At 49.8% G+C, this 27,874-nt stretch overlaps 1 protein-coding gene and 1 long non-coding RNA gene across 5 annotated transcripts in view; both read right to left on the reverse strand.

Moving 5' to 3' along the window:
* The window catches only part of PLCG2 (phospholipase C gamma 2), a 184,308-nt gene that overhangs the window by 85,736 nt on the left and 70,698 nt on the right, over positions 1-27,874 (reverse strand). Inside the window, exon 1 of one of the 4 annotated variants that reach the window (XM_027119168.1) lies at positions 11,403-11,407. The exons of the other annotated variants lie outside the window; for them this stretch is intronic. The gene's annotated coding sequence lies outside the window, so the exon portion shown is untranslated. Of the gene's footprint in view, positions 1-11,402; positions 11,408-27,874 lie in introns of those variants that run through there. 4 annotated transcript variants of the gene reach the window in all.
* LOC113627025 (uncharacterized) lies at positions 143-27,835 on the reverse strand. The gene is made up of 4 exons (XR_003435397.1): positions 27,825-27,835; positions 16,836-16,840; positions 14,386-14,396; positions 143-461 (listed from the first exon to the last, which is right to left on the reverse strand). It is a non-coding gene; the product is annotated as an uncharacterized LOC113627025 (long non-coding RNA).

Genomic DNA, 27,874 nt, shown 5'->3' on the forward strand with positions numbered 1-27,874 from the left:
TGGCTCACGGGCTCTAGACGCAGGCTCAGTAGTTGTGCCGCACGGGCTTAGTTGCTCCACGGCACGTGGGATCTACCCGGACCAGGGCTCAAACCCGTGTCCCCTGCATTGGCAGGTGGATTCTTAACCGCTGCGCCACCAGGGAAGCCCGAACCGAAGGCTTTTCACTTTCTTACCATGGATCTAGCTAGACTGAAAACAGTTTGGGGGACAAGAATCATGAAGTGAAGTGAAAAGACTTTAAATAAACAGCATTTGCTCTGTACCCTGTGTGTGGTGGTAGCTACACAAGTCTAAACATGTGATAAAATTCCTTGAAACTATACACCAAAACAAAAACAAACAAAAGTTGAGTCCACATAAAAAATGGTGAAAACTAATTAAGGTCTGACTACTCAGCCATAAAAAAGAACAAAATAACGCCATATGCAGCAACATGGATGCAACTAGAGATGATCACACTTGGAGAAATAAGTCAGAAAGAGAAAGACAAATACCACATGATATCACTTATATGTGGAATCTAAACTATGACACAAATGAAACTATCTACAAAAAAGAAACAGAATCAGGGACATAGAGGATAGACTGGTGGTTGCCAAGGGGGAGGTGGGTGGGAAAGGGTTGGACGGGGAGTTGGGGATTAGCAGATACAAACTGGTATATGTAGAATGGATAAACAACAATGTTCTACTGTATAGCACAGGGAACTATATTCAGTATCCTGTGATAAACCACAATGGAAAAGAATATGAAAAAGAATGTATACATATGTATAACTCAGTCATTTTGCTGTTCAGCAGTAATGAACACAATACTGTAATTCAACTATTATTGAATAAAAAATAAATTTTAAAAAACTAATTAAGGTCTGTAATTTAATAACATTATACCAGTGTCCATTTCCTGGGCTTGACAACTATGGTTATGAAAGATGTTATCACAGGGGGAAATTGGATGAATGGTACACAGAAACTCTGTATTATTTTTGTAATGTCATCATGAGTCTAAAATTATTTCAAACTAAAATGTCTTTTAAAACACTTATCAAGGGACTTCCCTGGTGCAGTGGTTAAGAATCCGCCTGCCAATGCGGGGGACACGGGTTCGAGCCCTGGTCCGGGAAGATCCCACATGTCACGGAGCAACTAAACCCATGTGCCACAACTACTGAGCCTGCGCTCTAGAGCCCGCAAGCCACAACTACTGAGCCCATGTGCCACAACTACTGAGCCTGCGCTCTAGAGCCCGCAAGCCACAACTACTGAGCCCACGTGCCACGACTACTGAAGCCTGCACGCCTAGAGCCCGTGCTCCACAACAAAAGAAGCCACCGTAATGGGAATCCTGCGCACCGCAACAAAGAGCAGCCCCCACTCGCCGCAACTAGAGAAAGCCCGCGCACAGAAATGAAGACCCAACACAGCCCAAAAATAAATTAAAAAAAAAATTTTTTAAACCCACTTAATTATGGGTGGTCCTGTTATGGGGGTGGGGGTGGGGTCAAGGGGGTCCTTCATTCCTCAAAAACTAACAACAAAACACAGAGTCTTTGTGCGCGCTCAGATTCACAACCTTCTGGGGGGTTAAATCAGCACTGCTGATTTACCTGCTTCAGCAGTTATCTGAGAACATCTGAGGTATTAATGTTTGTTCTCAGAAATCAGTTACTTACCCAACCCAGCTGACTGCCAGTTAAGAGTCTAGTGACCTTAAGCAATACTTTTTTTTCCTAGCTGGTCTAACAATGATTAACCATTCTCTTTCCCCGTAAAATATCTCTAAGAGGGAATTTCTGAATTGGTCAACTGTGAGCTTTTTTCCTTACAGCAAAATTATAATAAAAATTTGATGCGTTCATAACTAAAGAAAAAAGTTTCAGATAATGTAACACTGTCTTCAGGCAATCACCAAGTCTCATCAATTCCTTCTAAATCCCTCTTGAATCTATCTTCTACCCATTCCCAGGGCCGACACCATAATCCAAGCCACTGTCACCTCTCGCTTGTGCTACCGAAGTAGCCAGGAGCTACCCCCATAGTCTTTTCTATGAAATGCAGGCATGCTCCAGCCACCCCTGGGCTTCAAGCTTGCTGACGGCATCCCAGTACTATTATAACTAAGAACCAAGGCCATGTGATGACCTGCCGACGCCTTCTGGATCAACTGTGCATCCTCACTGCTGTGCTCCAGCCACTCTGGCCAGCAGCTTGCATTCACTCCCCCACAGGACACCACCGCTGGCTCTGCTGGGGACACTTTTAGCCTAGTTAGCTCCACGTTCTCCCTTCCAGTTTCAGCTCAATCACCGTCAGACGCACAGAATACCCTCCAACTACTGCTATTACACACACCAAGCCCCTCTTCCCCACAGCACTGAAGACGCCAAGTGCCTAGTGGTGTGAACCGTGGATTCATGGCTCCTTCCCTAGATGGTGCATCTTTTCTCACCACTGTATCTCCACCCCTAGCAGAGCAACTGGTACACAGTGGGGCCCAATAAATAGTTGTTGAAAGAGGAAGTGGACAGAGAGAGATGGAGACACAGACGGGGACAGAACTGGAGATGGGACAGAGGGGGAGGCAGAGGGAGACAGACACACACAGATACGAACACACACAAATGGAAACAACCAGACAGGGTAAAAGAGGGGCAGAGACAACCAGATATGAACAGAAGACAAGCCATCCAGATGAGGGAGGGAGGGAGACACAACCATGCAACGTACAAAGTCAGAGAGAAAGAAACATGGGAAAAGACGGGAAAAGACTAAAATATAAACAGCCACTCTGATGATGCAAGCAGCCCTGACCAGCCCTACACCGCCCTTCACTTCAGTGCAAGCAAGGACCCTTTGGAGGCCAGCCCTGTCCCAGGAAAGGGCCGCAGGCATCCACCCTCGCCAGCCAGGACTGGCTGCCTCCATGATGTCATCCTGTTCACTTCCCCCTTTCCTGTCCCGGGATAAGTACTGGCCTATTCATCATGCTACTGATAAGACTATGCTCTCTCCGTTGGATTGCCTTTGTCCCATTGTCAAAGATCAGTTGATGATGTGTGTGGGTCTATTTCTGTTCTCTCTATTCTGTTCCATTGATCTAATTGTCTATTATTTCCCCAACGCCTCACTGTCTTGATAACTATGGCTTTCTAGTAAGCCTCAGAGTGGGGCAGCAGACACCTCTGACTCGGTTCTTCTTCAATGCTGCACTGGCAATTCTGGGTGTTCTGCCTCTCCATAGAAACTTTAGGGTCAGACTGTCAATATCTACAGAATAACTTGCTGGGATATTGACTGGGATTGTGTTGACTCTACACCAAGTTGCAAAGAACTGACATATTGAGTCCTTCTATCCATAAACGCAGAGTATTTATTCAGCATACTTTGTCAGCCAGACACTCTCCTGGATGTACACACTCCTGACCTCCAAAGGTCTTACAGACACACTAGCTTCACCCATGAGACTAGAAATAAAGGCAATAATAATAATCATGTACCGCTCTTACAGAGCACTTCCTATATGCCAGGCACAGTGCTAATGCTCTGCACATGTCACAGGTCGGTTCCCTGGAAGCCAAGCCTGAGGCAAGGATTCTTTTTGAGGTTTTTATTGGGCGGTGGGGTGGCGGGAGGGTGCTCAAAGGACAAAGGACTGCAGAAATAGATGAGGCAGGAGAATAAAGCTAGGCTGTGGTCCCAGCAGGGGACGGGCTTCAGCGTGGTCACAGGAGGCGCTGGAGCCTGGATCACACCAGGAAAGTGAGTCTCCTGGAAACAGCGAGGCTGTCCTCTTGCTCTCCCATGACTGTCCCCATTATACAGATGAGGAAACAGGCATGCAGAGGTGAAGTACCTCGGCCAGGGTCACCAGCCAGCAAGTGGAAGAGCCAGGATCTGAACCCTTACGTTGCTTCTCACGGTCAAGCAGGCGACGCTGAGAAGCCACGTTAGGACGCGCAGCCCTCTTCCCACCGTGCTCCAGTCAGCAAGTCTCACCATACATGGTCCTCCTGGCTATGTCGGCTCTCATTTCAGTGACTTCTCAACACCGCCTTCCTTCTCCCCCTCCCTGCACTGATCCAGCCCATCATTTTTACATCTGTGCCACAGAGTTCCTCACCAGCACTATCCGCATTCATAGGTGTCTTTGTCGGCTGCCTGTCTGCTCTCTCCTCTAAGCCCCAGGAGGACAAGGGTCGTGTCCGCCCTGTTCACGACCGGAGCCTCACACCCAGCTACGTCAGAGCCTGGGTCAGAGCAGAGATTCAGACTGCCGTGGAACACAGGATTGGGTTTCCTTCAGCTTGGCCTCCCCCAGAAGCGGACCCTGAGACAAGGATCTGAGCACATGCAGTTTATCCAGGAGCTGATCCCAGGAAACACGAGCAGAGGAGCAGGGAAGTGAGACAGAGAAGGGAAGGTGCTGATAAGGAGGCTGCTATGTCATCATCCTGGTACCCCAGGGGCACAGGGAGCTGCATGGGGATCTGGGAGCCCCTTAGAGTTTGCCCCACCAAGAGAGGGAGGGAGCTGGGGTGTTATCCCCCAACCTCCAACTGCTATTGGTTGAGGGCTGCTTTTAGGGGGCAACTCCCCAGGCCTCAGGCAAAGAGTTGCAGCATTCACGGCAATGGGCCTTTAATGTGCAGCAGTGACTACTATGGCAGCAGGGTTAGGCCTCGGCATCCTCTGCTATATCAGGTTATCGAACTGGTAGTTTCTATGCTACCCCCATGGAACCCGGCGATCAGATGTGTGAGGGGTCAAAGCTGCAATGTCTCTCTAGTTCAGGCAGAACAGTGGCAGATGTGGACAAGTCCCAGCTGTTGCGGGAACAGCGTCTCTGGGCTCCCCCAGGAGAGATCCTACATGGAGACGGGACGAGATGTTACTGCCCCTGTACTTTCTGTAGCCCCAGAGGTATCCTGGATCAGCAGGTGGTCCTGGAATTACAGGTATCAGTGCACTTCCTCGCTCACTCTCTTTTTAATGTGGCAGCTTTTTTAAGGTATGGTCCACATGCCGTACAGGTCGTCCACATGAGTGTACAATTCAATGACTTTTAGTATATTCACAGACTTGTGCAACCACCACCAGCACCGATGTTAGAACATTTTCATCCCCCCAAGAAGAAACCCATACCCTTCAGCCTCCACATTTCCCACTCAGCCCACACCAGCCCCCGGACAACACCCATCTACTTTCAGTCTATAGAGACTTGCCTGTTCTGGATGTTTCATATAGAGAGAGGCATACGACACGTGGTCTCTTGTGTCTCGCTTTTAAATTCACTTGGCAGAAGATCTCTGAGGTTCCTCCGTGTCGTAGCACGTGTCAGTACTTCATTTTTATGAATGGATAACATTCCACTGTATGGATTTGGTCTATCCATTTACCCACTGATGGACATTTGGGTTGTTTCCACCTTTTCGTTATTGTAAATAGTACAGCTATGAACATCTGCAGACAGGTTTCTGTCTGAACATACAGGTTGCTTTTTGAACACCCGTTTTCAGTTATCTCAGGTTTCTGGTAGGAGTGGAAATTGGTCCTCTATCGACTATACCCTCAGGGCTGCAGGTGTAATGGTGACGTGCCCCCTTCATGCCACGCGGCTGACCAGCCACCAACCCGGGCCAGCGATGGTGCCCGTATGTAGGTGGCCAGTCACTTGCTGTGCGTGAGCTACCACCGAGCCCTTCAAAGCTGTCACCACTACTTCCCAGGCCTTCTGGGCAAGCAGGGGCCACCTCCAGAGACACAGAGGTGCTCACTCTCTGGCCACCCCCTTGATTACCAGGGGCCCCGGGAAGTCAGGAAGGAAATCCCTGGCCAGTGGAAGTGGTTTTCTATTTGACAACTGGCAGAGTCTGCAAGGGCCCTTTGGGCATTTTTGTTGGCATGCCCAGTACTTGATCTTGCATCACACGGGGGCACCTTCCTTGCTGAAGGGTGGTCCCACCACACCAGGGGTGCGGAGCAGCAAGAAGCGTAAGGCCGGCTGCACCCAGCCGGGTTAATCCCAAACCACCTTTCGGACCTGCCGCTGGGAATAAAACCCTAGTGCCGGGGATGCAAATCCACAGCTTTCCAGGGGTCCCCCAGGTCGTGACAAGCCCATGGCTGGTGAGGAGCAGATAGACTCTGGAACCAGTCCATCTGGGTTCAAATCCAGCAGGTGGTTTCAGGCAGTAACTTCACCTCTTCCTGCCTCCATTTCCTCATGTGAGCAATAGGAGAGACAATGGTCTCCCCACGCAGTGTTCTCTGAGGATTAAATGAAAGTGTGTCCGTAGGTGCGCGTGCACGCACGCGTGCGTGGCAATTAAAATAGTGTCTGGTAATTTTAACTAATGAAGATGTAGTAACTTCTAAGTGCCTGTCAGCTACTATTTTTTAAATTATTAACGCAATGGAATACAGCTGAACTCGTATAAGGCCTAAGGAAAAACACCATCTCTCAACTTATCTGTTGTGGATACTGAAGAGGCAGATTCTTACGTAGTGATGTAGAAAAGCTCCACGACAGCTTACATAAACAGGACACCAGATTTACGTGCCTGCATCTGTGCGTGTGTGGGTCCACATGTATGTACAAACGTGTGCGTGCACATCTTGTATACAGGTGCCCGTTGCTGTTCAAATTCTCACTATATTAATATTTACTGTAACTCGCAAACATTTTTTACCTAAAATGCACCACAGAGATCACACACCTGCTACAGGAAGGTCAGGTGCAGGCACCTGTGGAAATACTGCTGTGTATCTGTCTGCATTAGAGAGGAACATGTCCAGTGCTCTAACGCTGAAAATCGTCACGCAGCAAACCTCGTGTCCTGCCCACCCTATTCAGTCTTAGTGTCTACTTCCGGCAAGCCACAGTCCAATTTAGGTGACCTCTTTAGTATTTTTAACAGATCTCATTGTCATTTCTATCAAGTTACAAAGTAGTTACAGGACAGAAAAAAATCAAAATTCAGAACCAATACCGTGTAGTATCATATGTATGAGTAATAAGTTCATGAAAACATCAAATCATTAGGTATTTGTTGCTGTCAATGCTTCGTATGCTTACAGAAATATTTGATGGGCTGGTTTCTAGGTGATTAAGGGTGTCAAGCAATACTGGGGAAACCGGTTGGGTTTTTTCGAGCTGTTGGTAATGTGCCACCACTTGTATCCATGTAATATGACATAATACACTGCTATCCAAAGAAAGATGCTCTCTACTGTGTTTTCAGGAATGCATTAGGCTCAGCTAAGGAGGGATGCCTGTATTTGTACATGTGCTCATATGTGTGTAAAAGCATGAGAAAACGTTAAAAAAAGAGATTCCCACCAATTTGCTGACCATAGGGATTACTGGTGGGAAGGAGGATGCGCAAACGGTGGCAACGGGAGCTTGATCTGCACTGGCTGAAATTCTGGCCAAGGGGCACAGAGTCGGTAAGAGGACCGACTTTACTTTCCAAGTCGGCTCTGGTGGCCAGAGCTCGGGCCGAGTGTGCTCGTGCAGTCGGGCTCTGCAGCCATGCTTCCTGCTTGAAGAAGTGAGATAACACAGCCACAGAAGCAAAGCCTTGTCTCTGAAACCTCCCCCTGCTGCCCGGCATCACCTCGGGTCTTCCCCAGGTCCGGCCACCCCTCCCCACCCATCACCTACAGATGTACACTTGGGGTTCTCTGCCCCCTCTGTCGGTTGTCCCCATGCCCCTGTTCTTCGACTCCTGTTTCCTTCCTCCTCCCACTCTTGATTCTGGGTCGCGTCTTGCTGACCCGCCGCACGCCTGGAACATCCTCCTATCCTCACGTGACCTATTCCCCAATCTCCTTACTCCACCTCAAGTGGCACCACCCCCCAACAAGCTTAACAAAGTATCTTCAAGGAAGCTCCAGATGTACCCAAGGGGAAGAGACAGAGAAGGTTCGGGGACCTTCCTGCACATACCCACCGCCCTCCTTTTTTCCATCTTTCAGTCATTCAACCAACCAGGTAGGTAGTGACCATCTCGCTGAGTGCCAAGGATGAAGCCGACAGGCACGGTCCCCGTCCCCAGAAGCTCAGAGCCTGGGAGGACAGACCCTGTCCGAACCCGCACACAAGCACGTAAACCCACCACCACGCTAAACACCTCAAGGGAGCAAAATCAAGTCTACACGGGGGCTTCTTCCCAGCAAGGAGAAGAAAGGCTTCTCGGGGGCATGCATCTTGGCTGAGTTCTGAAGGCTAGAGTTATCCTGGTGAAGGGGGAGCAGAAAGCCCTGGAAGGAGTCCCGGGCTCCAGAGACCCTGGTTCAAATCCCAGCTCTGCTCCCCAAAGACGCCTGGAAGGTTGGGCAAGTCACCTCCCTTCTCTCTGCAATTTCCTCATCTGCACTCACAGCGGTACAGTAGCTCCTTCACTGAGCTGCTCTGCAAACAAGATGAAATTACATTAAATAAAAACTGCAGTGGCCCCCAGAGGTCTCACAGTCAGGGTTAGTTGAGCTCTTGGGATGAATGTTCTTTCATAGCATCTTTCAATAACACCTTCACCACTGCTGGTGGTTTCACTTTGTCTCAGTGTTGCTCTGTCTCAGTGAAGGACCCTGCTTTACAAAACCAAGGGTGTGGGGTTATTTCACATACACAGCAGCATCTGACCTTGAAGTCAGATAAAAAAACTGAGATGCACCACAGAACACAGTTACAAGAGGTTCAACATGGGAGAGGAGAAAGGGCCCAACTTTAAAAGAATCTAGAAGACACGGGCTTCAAGTTCCACTCTACTTGTCCCGGCTATGCAGCTTGGGACAGGTTTCTTTATTCTAGCCTAGCCTCTGCCTTCTTATAGGTAACATGGGGAAATAATATCCCTCCCACAGGTAGACATACCTAAAAGAACTTGGTAAAACATTAAAAATCATTTTAAAGCCTAGAGATGGGAAGTGAGGGGGGCCGTTCTCATCTTCCTTGTTGAAAATGTAAGAAACAATGGATGAGACTGTGCTGACAGCCAGAGGAGAATACGCCACCTCATGCTTCCACACAGAGACTTTTCCAGAATCACAACACGCCAATAATTATTTAGCTGTTCCTGGAATGCTCTGTATCCAGGCAGAAATGTCTGAAGGACAGTTTTATGGGTGTTTAAGAGTTTTCAGTGATCCTGGAGAAACTGACTGGCCTCCTCTTCCCTCCGGGGACTCCCTCTCCCCATGGGAGCAGGGAACGCTCTCGGACAGCAGAGTCTGGAAGAAGGAACCGGGCTTGCCCAGCTCAGCCTCCTGGTCCAGCTCTGGTCCAATCCATCCCCCAAGAACCACACGCCCTGCCCTACTCCCTGCCACATGGAGTGGACATCCAACAGTGCCAGTGACAGAGTGAGCAGGTCAGGGGTCAGGGGCCAGAGGTCAATTCTAAACCAGACTCTTAAGGCAGCTCAAACACAGAGCAAACCTTCTCATAGCCAGTTATGAGTTACCTGTGTTTCAGTTCTTGTTTCCAAACTCAAGAGAACATGAGAGAAAGAGGAGTCTTATGAACTGGTCAGCTGAAACCCCAAGCACTAAATAACCATCAAATATAATTCTTTAAATATGCATTGTTTCAGTGTCACTTAAACTTCATGTTTCCTCCCTCCTGCTGGAAATGAAATGAGAATCATCCCATGCGTGTGATATGGGAGAGGACTTTAATAAGAGTAGCTACCTTTTTTTTATGTCTTAATTGTGACGTATTTTAATAGGAATTGGGAAAATACAGATCTAGCAGCCTCTAAACTGTGAGATCAAAGTTCCTTCTCTACAAATTTAAGTTAAAAAGAGTCCATTTTAAAATACGTATTAGGTATATAAAACAGGTATTGTGCAGATATTTCAAACATCATTAAGGCATTAAAGGAAGGACTCACTCCCTTACGCCCAGCCTATTAAAATTTTAATTTGCTTTGCCTTAGACCAGTATTGTGAATCAAAATTACACAGAAGGCCTTCGTTGTACAAAGGCTATATATAGATACTTCCCCCACTGGATCAACCAGTTTTTGGTTTGGGGTTTTTTGGAGTCATATGTGCTTCTGACACTTTCTCAAATGTCAGTCATTTGATTATCAACTTTGTCAAGTGAGCCGTACCTGCATGGTGCTGGCACTGTTTGTCTAATATTTATCTTTAAATCAACTCACCTTTTTCACTTGAACAGATGTATTTTAAAAATGGGTTTATGGGCGGCTTCCCTGGTGGCGCAGTGGTTGGGAATCTGCCTGCCAATCAGGGGACGTGGGTTCGAGCCCTGGTCTGGGAAGATCCCACATGCCGCGGAGCAACTAAGCCCGTGAGCCACAACTACTGAGCCTGCGCGTCTGGAGCCTGTGCTCCACAACGGAAGAGGCCGCGACAGTGAGAGGCCCGCGCACCGCGATGAAGAGTGGCCCCCGCTCGCCTCAACTGGAGAAAGCTCTCGCACAGAAACGAAGACCCAACACAGCCAAAAATAAATAAATAGATTTATTTTTTTAAAAAAATGGGTTTATGCCTTACGGTAAAAAGAAAACCAGTCCCGCCCACCATACATTATAGGAATTGTAAAATAACGCAGTCAGTGGAAACAGGACAATGTTAAATTCTGCCTAAAACCAGCTGATGCCAAAAGGAAACCCTCATGTGCTTCTGCGTTGTAAGAGGACAAAAGCAGGCGTGTTAGAGGGCGTGAGGCCGAGTTCACCATAGTAAGACTCACAGAAGGACACAGAAGCAAAGCGGTGGTTACCTCGTGGGGACAGTGGCCACAGAGCTGGACATGTGTCAATTTGAGCTCAGGCTCACCTCGCTTGCCTTTTACCATAGGTTTGTTATATCTTATTAAAGAAAAATCCCTTTCAAAATGAGACGTGTTAAAATTTTAGAAATGCAGGTGGGCGTGGTTATTAAGAGGGATTTCGGTGGTGATGGAACTTCCAATATCTTGACTGTGGCGGGGGATACGGGGACCTACCCATGGGATAAAATCGTACAAAACAAACAGATACACACAGAGTATAAGGACAACTGGGGAAATCTGAGTAAGTCGGGTAGTGGACTGAATCAGTGGAGCGTCCTGGCCGTGATGTCACACTACGGTTCTGCAAGATGTTACCACTGGGGGAAACAGCACAGTCCACCTGTAAAATGAATCTTCATTTATCTCAAAAGAATCTTCAATTATCTCAATGAAATTTTCAATTAAAAATACAGAGTATGGGGCTTCCCTGGTGGCTCAGTGATTAAGAATCCGCCTGCCAATGCAGGGGACACGGGTTCAAGCCCTGGTCCGGGAAGATGACACATGCCGCGGAGCAACTAAGCCCGCGCGCCACAACTGCTGAGCCTGCGCTCTAGAGCCTGTGAGCCACAACTACTGGGCCGGCGTCCTGCAACTACGGAAGCCCGCGTGCCTAGAGCCCGTGCTGCGCAACAAGAGAAGCCACCGCAGTGAGAAGCCCGCTCGCCGCAACTAGAGAAAGCCGGTGCACAGCAACGAAGACCCAACGCAGCCAAAAATAAATGAATAAAAAATAAACAAATTTACAAAAAAAAGAAATACAGAATATCAAGAAAGAAAGAAACCAACCATGCTAGTAGCAAACCGATATTCTCCCTGAGGCCCTGCCTGGAAATCGTGCTTTGCCAGGGCCCCGAGCATGGTCTCCCCTGGGGGACACTGGGGACAGCATCCCTTACCCCTCCCCACAGGCTGATTCTCCATTCTAGGAGCCAGCCCTGTGCTCCTCCCTCCACCAGGAATCCATACTATTTCTAGCCGGACCAGAAACAGATGCGCATGGGGCTGGCCGATAAGTCAGTCACTGAAACCCAGAGGAAGTGGCCTGCAGGGGACCCACGGCGGGGCCTAGCTTGGGGCCCCACTCATTCTGCAAAGGCCAAGGACGGCAGCCAAAAACGCAATTTCTATGTACGTCCGCAAGGAGCCTGAGTTCTCAGCACCTGCAGAAGGACAGCGTGGGTTCCCCTTGTAACAAGAGAACAGCCTCTCGTCCCATCTTCCCCCTGCCTGACCTCAGTCCAACCAGCAGCACTACACATAAACACACACTCATTCTTTGAGTCTGATGGTTCTTTTCTTGTTATTTTTTCACAGGAAAAGAAAGGTTCTGAGAATACAGACAATTATCTCAACTTTGACCAGGTTTGTGTAGAGAAAATTCTCGAGGTTGACTGATGTTGAATCTTCCCATGGAAAACGCTGGTCCTCGTCTTTCTACCAGGAACCTCTTGGCTTCAGAGGAAACCAAAGAGGAGCAAAAGGGCAGGGAAGCCACATTCACAGAAACATCTAGTACAGCCAGGCAACATATCAGGGATTCTGATGCGAGCCGAGATCGTCATCTGCGTCCCAGAGATGGGGACACTGAGACTGAGATGCCTGACTTTCCAAGGCCACACTGGTGGAGCCAGGACTTGAACCCCAGCAGTCTGGTTCCCAGCCTGTGCTCTTAATCACTATACAGGGAAGAAAGACCTCCCCGCTGCTCAGACCTCACCCTGGGCCAACTGGGTCCTGCTAGATTCTTCCTCTCAGGAGCACCCTTGCAAGGGTCCCGGCTCCGAAAGCCCTACACAGACAGCAGCAACTCTGACAGTTCACAGTTTACCGACCACCAGCTAAGTGTAATATTCAGTGTCCATTACCTCAGCGGTGCCTCCTGCAGCCCTAAGGGGTGAGCGGCCACCGTTATCAGCACCCCCACTTTGCAGAGGAGTAAACAGGCTCTGGCAGGCTGGGTGACCCGGGTGCGAGCCCTGCTGCTCCAGCTCCAGAGCCGGCACACTCCAGCACCCACCCAGGCGGACTCAACAACCAATTCCGCCAGCAGAAAACGGAGCCCGGCCAAGGTCAAGCCCAGGGTAGAAACACCTGAGTTGGAGGGAAAACAGACCAGACCCTTCTTACAAAATATTTATTAGGTGCCAGAGCTGACCTCACCATCTCCTTAATCCTCTGCCAACCTTGGGAACAAACCCCCATTTTCCAGGCTCAGCTCAGGAAGGTGAAGTCATTCCCTCAGGGCCACCCGGCCAGGCCTCGATGCCAAAGGCAGCAGGGTGGCGATGTGGTAGGTGGTGGTGTAGAGAGAGAGCCCCGCCAAACCGGGGAGCCTGGCTCTCTCCCCTCCCCACTTCTACTTCCGAGCGGGCTGCTCCCCCCAGGGCCTCTCCGAAAACCCTTGCGTGAACAGGACAGATACTGGCTAAACGTAGCTCCTCTCTTTGAAGCCAAGCCTCAGGGGGCGGAGGGAGATGCCAAGCGTATTCGGGGCTCTCACTGCCAAAGTCAATCCCTGGATGAGACAGGCAGAGATAGCTTTTCACCCTCCGGCTTCTCCCGCAGGCACTGGGCCGTGCTGGCCAGAAAAACGGCTCAGGACCCTCGGCGTGACTGACAGGGCCATGATCAAGGGAAAGGGCTCCGAGGGACGAGGACAGACCGCAAAAGAAGGCCCTGCTCTTCAGAAGCCGTCCCCAGAGTCCTGCGGTGAACACACGACACACTGGTCATTCCCACCCGGCCCTCCCGGCCTAGAAAGCCCTCCAGAGAAGTAAAGCCCTCATCCTTTAAAGGGGGATTTCATCCTGGGGTCCGTGGGCCTTCGTGGGGTCCTTAAACCCCCAACACAGTGCCTTCCAGGCAGGGAAGGAGCAGACTCTCCGGAAGCCCAGAAGCAGGAAAGAGCCTTCATCTCAGCTCAAGGCCCAGCTCAAATGCCCCCTTTCTGGGAGGGCTTTCCTTCCTCTTCTCAACTTCCCCTTTCCGGGTCCTCATCACACTTACGGTAATTACTCGTTCCTCTGCTTTAGCGCTACAACCCTGGCGCCGGCCCCAGGCCCCGGGAAAGCATGGCACACTAGAAGCCTTCAAACAGTTAGTTACAGGCGCGGACGCCTGGACCTCTGGGAGCCTAACAACCGCCTGTGCCGGCTCCCGTCATGCTCCCCTACAGCTAACTGGGCACCCGCGGTCTCCCCCACCAGACCCAAGGCAGGAGGGCCGGCCTCTGCCTCATTCTTCAGCTTTGCAGGAATGGGGTCTGGCCCTCACGATGCCCTCAGTCAGCTCAGTATCAGACTGCTCACAGAAGGTTAACTAAAATGGCAAATTCTGCTCGAAAAGGAAAGAATGCATCAGGAAATATGCCTTTATCTCCTTGCTGCTTAACCTGAGGAGTATTCCTAAAAAGCAGCTGCTATGTGGAGCGGAGGCCGGGAGAAGGATGCTGACCATCTATCACCACCATGGAAATGATGCTAATGGCCTCCCGGCATCCACAATGCGTCAGGCACTGCGTGCATCTCCTCATCTGAGCATCAGATCACCACAATATTATTATGATTACTCCCATTTAACAGAGGGGAAGACTGAGGCTGGAAGACTAGAAAGCCGGCAGCTGGTAACTGGCTCCAGGCTCCCAAGCCCAACGGCGGGGCATGACCAGTTCCAGCAAGACAGCAGCCTGCAGATGTCGGTCCCTTCTGCTGGGGGCAGAGAAGGGCCCTGTGGCCCCTGCTTTGCCTTTGCAAATGAGTTTGTACTGTGGTTAGCGAGCCAGCCCTTCATTTCCCCACGAGGCTCAGAGTTTTGCAAACCAAGGTTGCGGGGTAGGGGGTGGCAGTTCCTGTTACAACGAGCTAGAAGGTGAGAGCCTTCCTTCCCTTTCAGAGAGGGCAGGACTGGGGCAAGAGGGTCCCCCAAGCACTGCAGTCCAGGCAGGTCCACCCCGAGACCTCCCTGCACGAGGATGTGAGTCCAGCGCGGGGGCATGAACGATTGTCTGACTCCACAGCCTGGGGCGGAAACCCACAGCGTGCCTCCTCTTTCCCAGTATTTGCCAGGGAGCCAGGCTGTGCTCCCAACTGGAGCTCGGGGCAGCAGAGGGTTAAGTCCCAGCCCCACGGTCACTCCACCCACAACCCTGCCAGCTCCCATTCCCCCTGCAAAATAGAGACACATTAAGTAGGGTCAGGCTCACGGAGGTGATGCGGGGATTTAAGGAGTCGACAGCTCACATCAAAGAGGTGCGCAGGACACGATCTGGTGCTAAATGCTCACTGCTGTCACCCACAGGTCATCACGATGAGGGTAATGCCCAACCACTCATCCAGCTGGCAGAGGCGCTGAGGGTCCACGGGCCTGGCCCAGTGGACCAAATCCCTGCCCTCAAGGAATTCTATTCTAAGGAGGCAGACAGGTAAATCAATATGTATTATATCTGGTGGTGGTAAGTGCTATAAGAATTAAACCAAAGCAGGGACTTCTCTGGCAGTGCAGTGGTTAAGACTCCGTGCTTCCAGTGCAGGGGGCGAGGGTCTGATCCCTGGTTGGGGAACTAGGATCCTACATGCTGTGTGGTCCAGCCAAAAAAAGAACAAAACAAAGTAGAGTGAGGCCTGGTGGGTGACGGGGTGCGGGAGAAGCTGGGGTAGCAGGAGGGATGCGGGAGGCCTCCTCGGAGGAGGTGCTCTCTACACTGAAGCTTGAAGGAAGCAAGGGCAGATCCATGTAGATGTCTGGGGAAGAATATTCCAAGAAGAGCACACAGCAAGTACAAAGGCCCCGAGGGGAAATGTGCAATGCTGTGTTCCCAAGAGGGAAATGTGCGTATGTGTCCTGCATTCTGCTCAGCTCCTGGATGTGAGGAACAGAAGGGCGCTGCCCGGACATACGGCATGTGCTCCCTGGAGCCTCCATGGCCCCCAGTGCCTGCCCATCTCACCTCTCCCACCTGTACACTCTGATCACACCAGCTCCACATGTGTACCTTCAGTCATTCCTCAGCTCCTGGATGTGAGGAACAGAAGGACGCTGCCCAGACACACGGCATGTGCTCCCTGGAGCCTCCATGGCCCCCAGTGCCTGCCCATCTCACCTCTCCCACCTGTACACTCTGATCACACCAGCTCCACATCTGTACCTTCAGTCATTCCTCCTGCCTGGCACACACACCTGTACGGCCTTTGCACCTGCCTGGAGCCCCATCCCCGCACCTTTCTCATCCCTGTCCACCGTCACCCACCGTCACTAGCCGGATCCCTCTGGGGTCCTCTGGAGTGTGCTGTGCCCCTGGTGGGTGGACGTGCCATGTTTTTTTATATACTTATGATTACAGTTTCACTATAAAAGACAGAACTCAGGAAGAGCCAGATGAAGAGAGAGGTACAGCAAGGTTTATGAGGGTCCTAAACACAGAGCTTCCATCCCTTCCCTTTGGGGAATCAGGGCTCAGCACTCTCCTGGCACATCGGCATGTTCACCAACCAGGAAGTGCCAACAAGCTTTGGTGTCCGGAGTTTTTCAAACTGGGGTTTCATTACATGGACATAATTGATTGAACGTAGACCTCATGATTGAACACAGTCTCCAACCCCCCTTCCTCTCTTCTCTCACTGGAGGTCAGGCTGTTTTAACATCCCAACCCCAAGTCTGGCTTTTTGTTGACCAGCCCCATCCTGAGTCATCTCATCTCATTAGTATAAACTCAGGTGTGATCCAAACGGCTCTACATAATAAGGACACTTATTTTACTTGGGAAATTCCAAAGATTTCGATTCTCCTTCCCAGGAACCAGGGACAAAGACCGGTCCAATTCTTTGTTACACAGCAGTAGGTCTTCTTGAAGTCCCTGCACTGCTAACAAGGAGGCTTCTGGCCATGATTTTTTGAGACCTACTAAATGGCTAACTGTCCCCCTCTCACTTCTGCATCTGCAGCATTCAGTACCTGGCCAAGGGGGGACTCAGCCAACAGGCAGAACAAGGCCCCTGGACAGTGACGTGGCAATCACCAATGCCACTGGAAACGCACACTCCTTCCCCAGGCGATTCCACCTCTCAGAGTCCATCCACCCATGAGAAACACCCACCCAGGCTGACTGTGGGGCAGCTCACACCTGCAGAAGGAAAAGAGGATCGACGTGCGCGTCCATCACTGGAGGAGCTGAGCAAACTGGCTCTCCTCATCCACGGATCCCTCTCCACCAATTAAAAAAGATAGACCTACACATAGTAATAAATCAAAACAACCCAGTGCAACGCGCTGCTCTGGACGGATCCTGGAACACAAAAAGAACATCTATGGAAAAGCTGGTAAAATCCAAATGATGTCTGAAATTTAGTTAAGAGCCATGCACTGATGTTAATTTCCTGGTCTGGGCAAATTCATCACGTAACATAAGATGGGAGCGTAGGAGAAAGGCACATGGGAACTCTGCATCTCTGCAACTCCTCTGTATATCCAAATTATTCCAAAATTAAAAGCTTAGTTTCAAGAAATGCTAAGCACAGAAAAGGTGGCAAAAGTTTGAAATTTTATACAAATGGTAACGACTTTTTATTTAAAAGACACAAACCGGGGCTTCCCTGGTGGCACAGTGGTTAATCAGCCTGCCAATGCAGGGGACACGGGTTTGAGCCCTGGTCCGGGGAGATCCCACATGCCGCAGAGCAACTAAGCCCGTGCACCACAACTACTGAGCCTATGCTCTACAGCCCGCGAGCCACAACTACTGAGCCCACGTGCCACAACTACTGAAACCCATGGTCCTAGAGCCCATGCTCTGCAACAAGAGAAGCCACCGCCATGAGAAGGCCACACACCAGCACGAAGAGTAGCCCCCGCTCGACGCAACTAGAGAAAGCCCACGTGCAGCAAAGAACCAACACAGCCAAAAGTAAATAAATAAAAGAAAGAAATTTTTAAAAAAGAAAATAAATAAATAAAAGACACAAACCAACTGTCATGTGTATCTGTTATTCCAGCTACCCCAGGGTATGAAAAGTGTAAGACATAAGAGAGAAGGGTAGGGACTTCCCCGCTGGCACAGTGGTTAAGAATCCACCTGCCAAATGCAGGGGACACGGGTTTGATCCCTGGTCCAGGAAGATCCTACATGCTGCGCAGCAACTGAGCCCGTGTGCCACAGCTACTGAGCCTGCGCTCTAGAGCCCGCAAGCCACAACTACTGAGCCCACACACCACAACTACTGAAGCCCGTGCTCCGCAACAAGAGAAGCCACTGCAATGAGAAGCCTGTGCACTGCAACAAAGAGTAGCCTCCGCTCACCACAACTAGAGAAAGCCCGTGCACAGCAACGAAGACCCAATGCGGCCAAAAAAAAAAAAAAAAAAAAGAAGAGAGAGAGAGAAGGGTGCACATCTTCATCACGAAATGGCTATTTCTGGGAGAACTGACAGAGGGCTTTATAGCCGTGTCTATAACATTTAATAAAAAGAGATCTCTAGCAAATATAATGAAGAAAATGCTAAGAGCTGGTGAAACTGGGTCATGGTGCATAGGTACGGTTTATATTATTTTCTATGCTCTGCTTTTTATGTTTGAAATATTTCATAATTTAAAAACTCAAACATGTATTTATTAAAATAATTAAAAGTTCATGAATGAGTGAAAAGCACAGAAGCAGAAAAAGACAGGGCAGAGCTAAAGCACGTGCCTGATCATCATTAAAACCCAGATTCTGTGACGCTGTGACTATTTTTGAGTCTAGAAATCTTTAAGAGATTCAACACTCACAGCAGAGACTTCATTCAGTGTTCCCTCTAAAACCAGGATGCAGCTGGTGAGATAATATGACACAATCTATTAAAATGTTCAATGTGCACACCCAGGAATTCCACTTCTAGGAACTCACCCTGCAGCAACAGTAGCACTGGTGCACAAAGATGCAGGTCCAGGGGCATTTCTATTCTGGATGATTGGAAGTGCCCTCCTGTCCACCAGTAGGGAACTTGGGTTAAAGAAACGACAGCGCAGCCACTGTCTGGAACACCAGGCAGCCATCAAAAGAGAATGGAACAGACCCACGTGTACTGATGAGACAGCTGCACAGAGCACAGTAAAGAGAAAAGGCAAGCTGCAGAACAACGTGCATCGTGTGGTCCTATTTCTGCTTAAAAAACTGTACGTAAACTTATGTATATAAGTGTGCATATGGATATATACATACATAGGAAAGATGTAAAAAGAAATACACTAGACGGTTAACACTGGTTACCTCAAGATTTGGGAGAAGGAAGGACAGAACATTTTTTTTCCTCACTTACATTCTTTGAGTTTGTTATAGTAAGCAGGTAATGCTTTTGTAATAATACAGCAAGAATGAGGCCCCTTTGTCTCAATGTTCACAGTGGCTAACTGACAAAACAAAAAACTGGAAACATAGTAAAGGCAGAATAGGTGATTTACCTTTGGTTCAGCCACACCATGGGTTATTATGCAATCAGTAAAAAGGGCGTAGTAGACTATCTGTGTCAACTGAATTGGAGAAATTTCCTGAGCTATTATTCAGTGACAAAAGCAAAAAAAAAAAACCCTCTGTGTACATAGATGGTCAAACTATAAAGAAAAGTGAAGGCCTGGTTGGTAAGGGAGGAGGGGTGACTGGGAGGATACAGGAGAAGCTTCTGGGAGCTGGCAACATTCTCGGTCTGGATTTGAGTGATGGTTACATGGTAGTTCGTCTTATAATTAGTCATTATACTGAATATTTAATGTGTATTGTTTCAAACTAAAAAAATAAAAAAAGCTTACAGTCATACGGTCGATGCCGCAGAGTCTCTATAATGACCACATGCGCACAGCTCAGCCACCCTGCTTCTCATCAGCACCCTACCCTCCTTGCCTTTTTTTTTTTTTTTTTTTAAACACAGCAAATGCTCTCTGGCTACAGGACCTTGGCATTTGCCAGGATTCGGAACCCGTTCTCTTGCGGCGCTCACTCTTCCCTCTATGCCAGACTGCCAGGTGCAACTCCAGACCTGAGCCAAGTCTGAACAAGACCAACACAAACAAACGTGAAACCCAGACAGAGGGCTAGGTGTCAGGATGCCTGGGAGATGTGCCGTGTCTCCCCGGAAAGAGGTCTCTAGGGATAAACCCCAGGGTTCTCGGCCTTTCTCAGCTCTTTTTTAAATTTTACTCCAAAATTTGGAAAAGAGAAGGAATGCAAATTGACGGGAAAGAAATTCACATTTACTGAAACCCTGGATGGAGCACACCTTTCACGCTCTGAAAAACACTGCAAGTTCAACCACCACAGCGGCTTCGCAAGGCTGCTGCTATAAAGGTCAGCAGAGTCTCTGAGGAGTTCTATAACTTGCTTAAGGTCACACAAGCATGTCTTCCCAGGATCCTCTGTGGACCCTGCAGACCCACTGATTGCAACTGTGGCCGAAACGAGCAAAGGACGAGGCACCACGTGCCACGCAACAATAAGAATCACAAACACCCTCATCGGCCTAAAACAGACTTTCACTCGTTGGCCAGGGAACTGCATCTGACTGCAGACGTGTTTGGTTAGGTCAAGATCGTGTTGCTTATTTGTTTAAATGAGTCAGCACGTTTTAAAAATGAGCCGATTTTGCATTAACGACCTACGTTTCCAGCTGCGGATCTGTCGACCCTGAGCCTACAGTGTGGGGTACGACGATCTGCTCACCTCGTACCGGGCACACACGGGCTCCCCACCCACAACGGTTCCCACCCGCCCTCGTATCTCACCCACTCTGCGGCCCAGGTGTGCTGTCATTCATTCCCTGGACCCTGTCCAGTTCTCTTATTTAGGTCACCTGCCTGGCCTCCTACAAGTAGATGAGTTTCTGGTCCTTCACCTGGAACAGAGGAGGTAGAGTTTTAAAGGAATAAGTGCAAAGTTCTGTTTTTGGACCTGAAAACTTAACTGATGCTGTACATAAGTAGCCAGAGCCCCAGAACAACAGAGACCCTCTATAACTGCAGCAGACATGAATTTACTAGGCTCCTTCTCACACATCCCATCTACGGGGTCCCAGGAAAACGCCCAGTGAGTCTTGACTACAGCACAAGGTCACAGGGAAATGCACCCTCAGGACACTCAAGCACAGTGACACACAGTCCATAGATCATGAAGCCATTCCTTAGGGGACTGAGGAGGCTGAACCGAGAGAGGAGTTCGGGGCCAAGTGCCCTGGCTTCAGTCACCTGGTCCAGAGGAAGCAGGAGCCTGGTTCTGCTCATCTCCAGCAGTAAGAGCCAGACTTCCAGGTGGGTACAGGAAGAACCTTCAAAAAACCCAAGAGGTGCTCAAAATTGTCTCAGGCCACCTTGAGAGACATACTGGAAAAAATCATGGCAGAGCCATTCCGACTAAGTGGCTTCAGGAAGGTCGCGCTAGTTTGTGAGACTCAGCTTCCCCATCTGTAAAATGGGGAGGCTTTATAAGGAGGATTTATAAAGCACCAAGGACAGAGGTTGTTAAGACCCTTCAGAGGACACGGAAAGTGGCTGCTGCTGTTAGGATTTTTAGTGCTTCTCCACCAACCTCCACCATTTATACAGGATATCATTCTAAGTCCTTCACATATTTTAACATCTTTAATTCTAAAACATCCCCATGACATAGGCACTATTTTTATTCCCATTTCGTCCGTGAGGAGACTGAGGCACTCAAGGTGAAGCACCTGGACCTCAGGAGCACACTGCTAAGTGCAGAGCTGGGATTTGAACCCGGGAAGTCCATCTTTGGAATCCACCCTTTTGGCCATGACACTTAACGGCCTCCTACTACCTGTATGAGGAAACCGGTTACATTGGATGTTTTTCTCAATCCTCCCCTCCGTCTCTGAGTCCGGATCCTAGTGCTGTGCATCTAGCAGGAGAGAAGCATACCTCCAGGTGGGGATAAAACCCACAGACCTTGGGGGCAGGGTTGGTGTCGAAGGTGAAGGAGAGAGAGTGGAGTCAGGAGGACTCCAGTTTTCTGGCATGAGCCACTGGGTGGATGTGGTGAGCTTCTCAACAAGGTGGAGAAACAAAGAGTAGGTTTTAAACAAGGAGGCCTTAATTTTTTTTTTTTTTTTTTTTTTTTTTTTTTTTTTGGCTGGACCACGTGGCACAAGGGATCTTCCCCGACCAAGGATCGAACCCGTACCACTTGCATTGGAAGCTTGGAGTTTTAACCACTGGACCACCAGGGAAGTGCAAGGCCTTCATTTTTTTTAGTGACAAGTTCCATTTTAAACAGTTTCAGCTTAAAAGACTTACTAGAGGTCCAAGTAGGGATAACCAAGACGCAACTGGACATTTCTAGAGTTCCTACTCCAAGTTCGGAGATCCTCCCAATGACTTTTATGAGAAACCTCCTGCGGCCCCCAGTCTGGTCCCACACCTTTCCCGACAACGGCACCCTGCACATACCCCTGTCGTAGCATCATCACCTCTTGTCTATCTCCCCCGCAGACTGTGAACCTCTGAGAGATGGGATTCTGCTTTATTCAGCTTGGTCACCTCATTGCCCAGCAGACTGTCTAGAACATGGTCGGTGCTCAATAAATCTTTACTAAATGGGTCAATCTAAAAGATCTTGGAAGGAGATGCATATTTGGGAACGTATGCATTTCCTGTTACTGCTCTAACAAATGACCACAAACTTAAGAGGCTTAAAACAATACAAATTTATGATCCTACATTTCCGCAGATCAGAATTCCAAGATGGGTCTCACCAGGGCTGCCTCTTCCGGAGGCTCTGGGGAGAATCTGTTTCCTTGCCTTCTCTGGCTTCTAGAGGCCGCCTGCGTCCCTTGCCTGTGGACCCTTCATCTTCAAAGCCAGAATCTTTCAGCCTCTCTCTGACTCTGATCTTCGACCTCCCTCTTCCATCTTTTAAAGACCCCGTGATGTCCTCGGGCCCACTTGGACCATCCAGGATCATCTCCCATCTTAAGCCCCTTAACCTACTCACACCTGCAAAGTCCCTTTTGCCATGTCAGGTCACATATCCACAGGTTCTGGGGATTAGAACCTGGACATCTTTGGGGACCACCACACTACCCACACAGGGGGGTGTCCTGGGAACAGACCCAAAGGTTAGAGGTCACAAGATGGCAACCAGTGAGATGACCCCCGCCATGGGGTGTGCTTTATGCCTCAGCCCCAGTGCTGTTCTTTCATTACAACACGTACTACTGAACTTCAATGCCCAACTCCTACCACGGCCCATCACCTCACAAATGTGGCACATGAGGAACACGGCAAGAAGGCCCACGACGCACCCAACAGAGAAGCACGGCCAGCCCTGCAGTCAGTCCCACTCAGCACCAGGGCCTGCTTCTCCACGGAGGCTGGCAGTGGTCTCACATTTCCGGGGGTCATTTAGTGCCACATCACAATAAAAGAATCGTTTAAAAAAATTAAATACAAGCCCACACCAGACAGAGAGGAGCTCGCCTCAGAGAACACCGGGTAGCGGAGTCCCGTCCCCGCCCCACCTGGAACCTGACACAGCGGTGGGCGAAGGCGGCACACAGGAAGCCTGGCCCCGAGAACGCATGGCTCGTTTCTCTTCCTGCTCGAGAGAGGAAGCCTTTGTGCAGCAGTTCCCCTAGCCACGGGGGCTCGCGGCCGCCTGACCACAGAGACTGAGGCGCCGAGGCCAGGCCCCAGGGAAGCCAGAGTATCTCACGTCCCAAAGGCCTGGGCAAAACAGTCCATCCAAGCCAGAAGGGTAAAAACAGAAAAATGAGCACAGGGGCCATCACGGGAGGTGACCTCCTGCGGAACCATAGCAACATCAACCTGGCAGGCTGTGCAAGCCTCTGCTGGCTGCTGTAACAAAGTCCACAAATCTAGTGGCTGAAAGCAACCTAAATTTATTCTCTTTCAGTTCCAAGGTCAAAATCAGTCTCACAAGGCTAAGCTGGGTTATCCAGGTATGGGCAGGGTATGGTCCCTTCTGGAGGCTCTAAGGGAGAACCCATTTCCACATGGTTTTCAGCATCCAGTGGCCTGGCCGTCTGCACTCCCTGGCTCGTGGCCCCTTCCTCCAGCTTCCAAGGACATCTCTGCAACCTCTGCTTCTGTCATCGCCTCTATTAACTCTGACCCTCCTGCCTCTTACTTGAAAGGATCTTCGTGATCACACTGGACCCACCTATCCAGACCATCCAGAATGGCCTCCCCTCTCAAGATCCTGAACCTAATCCCATCTGCAAAGTTCCTTCTGCCACATAAGAGAACATATACCCACAAGTTCTGGGTATTAGGACGTGGACATCTTTGGGGCCATTATGCACACCCTACCTTTCAACTCTCCCTATCAGTGATCTGCAGAGGAGCCCGGTATTACTTCAAAGACAGCTTTGCAAGTATCTTTCCAGGAAAGCCAAAGCTTCCCCTTCCCCTCATGCCTACCACATTTCCAGACACTGAGGCACAAGTTCTGGGACAAGGAAAGAGGGTAAATGAAAAAGAAAAAACAAAAACAACTCCCTATTTGCAGCAGCCAACCATGTGTCAAACGCAGGGCAAGGTGCTTTGCATACACACTTGAGAGTCTGGTCTCACCTTTGCCAGTTAGCACAGAGGAGAATGAGGCTCAGAGAGGTTAGGGAACTTGCCCAAGATCTCACAGCCTGCAAATGGTGCATCCGGGGTTCAAATCCAGGCCTGTCCGGCTCTCACACTGGGCTACAGAGAAAAAACTTGGATCTTTTTGAGATTTTTTTTTTCTTTTGGTCCCGAAAAGTTGTTCACAGTAAAACCCCTTCCTTTTGGGTAGGAAATTATGCAAAGCATGTGCCACTGCCTCCACTCGCTTGGAGACTGAGCAGAGAAAGATCTATTTGGGGGCTTTACGCTCCGGTGATCTGCTTACTCGGCCTCAAACTCACCACCCGCTGCTTATACATTTTTTTCTACAGAGGCCACTTCCTGAGGCTCAAGTGAGGCAAGCTGGGGAGTCTGCCCAGCAAGACCAGCGCCGGCTCAGAGCAGGACGCAGGGCAAGAAGCAGGGCCAGCTCCGAGCAGGTCAGAGACCCCAGGGCCCGCCTCCAAACAAAACCGAACCACGTTAGAAGCGGCAGAGTCTGCCCGTGAGCCTGTCGCCAAAATACACAGCGTCCAAGCCTGCGACAAAGGCAACAGCCACGGAGGCTGCCCTTCTTATTATTTTATTCATTCATTCACGTTATTCAAAGGAGCCCCGGACTGAAAACGCCTGCAATGTCTGTCACTTAGTTTTGGGGGTAGTTTGTTATAAGCAAGAGATAACTGAAACCATTATTACTACTCTCAGTAACAACCACCATCATTTAGCACTCGCCGTGTGCCAGGCATTCTTCTCATCACTCACAGGAACTCATTAAATCCTCACAGCAATCCAGCGAAGTGGACCATATTTTCCCCCCATTTTACAGAAGGGGAAACTGAGGTGCCCAAGGTCATCCATCAGAAGGGTGGGTGGAATACCACTCATCAGTAGAAAAGAACAGACTACTAGGACCTGCAACCACACACATGAACCTCAAGAACACCACGCTGAGTGAAAGAAGCCAACCACAAAATAGCACATACTGTATGTGCTATTCCATTTAAGTGAAATTCTAATACACACAAAACAAGCCCAGAAAGGCAGAAAGCAGGTCAGGAGGTGCCTGGCGCAGGAGTGAACAGGCGGGTGCTGACTGCAAAAGGTACACGAGGGAGCTTTCTGGGGTGATGGAGGGGTGGTGGTTACACATGCGTACACGTGTCAAAATGCACTTAACCATATTCTTAAAATGGGACCATTCCATTGCATGTAAATTATCTCTCCATAAAGTTCATTTTTTAAAGTTTTTTTTAAAATACCAGATACGGGCTTCCCTGGTGGCGCAGTGGTTGAGAGTCCGCCTGCCGGTGCAGGGGACGTGGGTTCGTGCCCTGGTCCGGGAAGATCCCACATGCCGCGGAGCGCCTGGGCCCGTGAGCCATGACCGCTGAGCCTGCGCGTCCGGAGCCTATGCTCCGTAACGGGAGAGGCCACAGCAGTGAGAGGCCCGCGTACCACAAAAAAAAAAAAAAAAAAAAAAAAACCCACCAGCTCCCATGATGCTCCCCTCCATCCTCCTCCCTTATGCCAAGTTGATGAGGTAGGCAGCCCTCCGTTTCCATGGGAACTCATGACAAGGGGCACCCTCAAGGAAACTACGCCAACCATTTCCTTCTGCCTGCGAGTGCCAACCAGGCCTGCCACATCTGACGAAGGCTGTGCTTGGATGGGTGGCTCTGGCCTGGCTGTCATCCAGACCACAGAGGCCTCCAGAAACACTGCCCTCGCTGGACAGATGGTTCCTGAAGCTCAGGTCTCCAGAGCTGCATTTCACTACAGCTGAAGGGTATCGCTAGGCTAGGCAGGGGAAGGATGGCATTCATCCACTGAGATGATGTGCACAGTGTACCCAGCATGTGCTGGTCACTGGGCAGTGCCCTGGAACACTGAGCAGGACAAACACGGCCCCCCTTCCAAGGGCTGACACAAATGCAAAACCCACAGAAATAAGGAGTGATCACCAGCTGCGCAAAGCTCCCCAGGAGAAGGGCGTGGTGGAATGAGAGAGAATAACGCGGACGTGTGCCAGACAGGGAGGCAGGAGGCTAGGAGTCAACTGAACTCAGATCCGGAGCCAGAAAGGGCCTCACCAGGGAGGAAACCGAGGCACAGAGGGTGGAAGTGGTCAGAAAAACTCTAAGAGCTTAAGACACCAGCTCACTGAATTCTCACGACCGCCCTACGAAGTCCTGCAATCCTCACTTGACAGATAGGGCACTTGGGCCCGCAGAGAGGAAGTGACTGAGCCACGTCACATGGTGGGAAGGAACAGAGAGGAGATGACCCCCAGCTCTCTCCATCGTGCCCCTCCCTCCCAGAATCTGACTTCTCCTTTCAGTCTTGCTCTCAACCCCAAAGATTCACTTAATCCTTTTTTCCCTCCCCTAGAGAGGAAGGGACACTAGACTAAATGCTCCGTGCAAGCAGGCAACGTGTCACGACCAGGCACATGTGTCAAAAGTACTCAATAAATGTGTTACGTGACAGAATTATCACCTACCCTCTGAAATGCTGCATTCACATTTGCAGTCTTTCCTGAAGGGCAGGTGCAGTTTGAGAACTTCACTTTGACCAACTGTGCTTACTGAAGCTGTAGTCACACAATATACAACTGATAAAGTACCTTGACGAGGCAGTAGACAGTGACCCTCAAGTGGGTGCATTTCATCTCACACCTCCTCCCACCAAGAGGGGTATCCCTCACCTTGAATCTGGGCCGGGCTCGTGACCTGCTCTGACCAACAGGATGAGACAGAAGTGACACTGTGCAAGTTCTAGAGCCCAGACATCAAGAAACCTTGCTGCTTCTGCCTCTGAGAACATTTCTTTCTTTCTTTTCTTCTCTTTTCTTCTGGCTGCCCAGCATGTGGGATCTTAGTTCCCTGACGAGAGATCAAACCCGTGTCTCCTGCATCGGAAGCGCAGAGTCTTAACATCTGGACTGCCAAGGAAGTTCCCATCAGAACGTTTCTTTGAGACTGCCACATTAGGGATCCAGGCTGGCCTGCTGGAGGATGAGAGGCCACACGGAGAACAGAAGCCCCCAGCCAACAGCCAGCACCAACTGCCAACCACGCGAGTGAGGCCATCTCGGAACGTCCACGCGAGTGAGGCCAGCGCAACCAGCAGAGGAACAGCCTCAGAACCGTGCAACGTAACAAATGGGTGCAGTTTTAAGCCACTAAGTTTTGGGGTAGTTTGTTACAGAGCCATAGCTAACTGAAACCATTATGACCACTATCAACAAAAACTACCGTTCGTTTAGCAGTTACTATGTGCCAGGCGTTCTCCTCATCACTCGTACATTAACTCATTTAATCCACACAACATTCTGATAAAGGGGATAATGTTTTCTCCTACTCTACATAAAGGGGAAGCTAGGGTGTCAAGAGGTGAAGTGACTTACCCAAGGACACCCACCGGTGACCATCTGAACTCAGATCCTCTGACTCAAGCCCACAATCTTAATCCCTTACC

Source organism: Aethalodelphis obliquidens, unplaced genomic scaffold (assembly GCF_003676395.1).
Source record: "Aethalodelphis obliquidens isolate GAN/ISIS:26980383/991018 unplaced genomic scaffold, ASM367639v1 scaffold20, whole genome shotgun sequence".
NCBI lineage: Eukaryota > Metazoa > Chordata > Mammalia > Artiodactyla > Delphinidae > Aethalodelphis > Aethalodelphis obliquidens.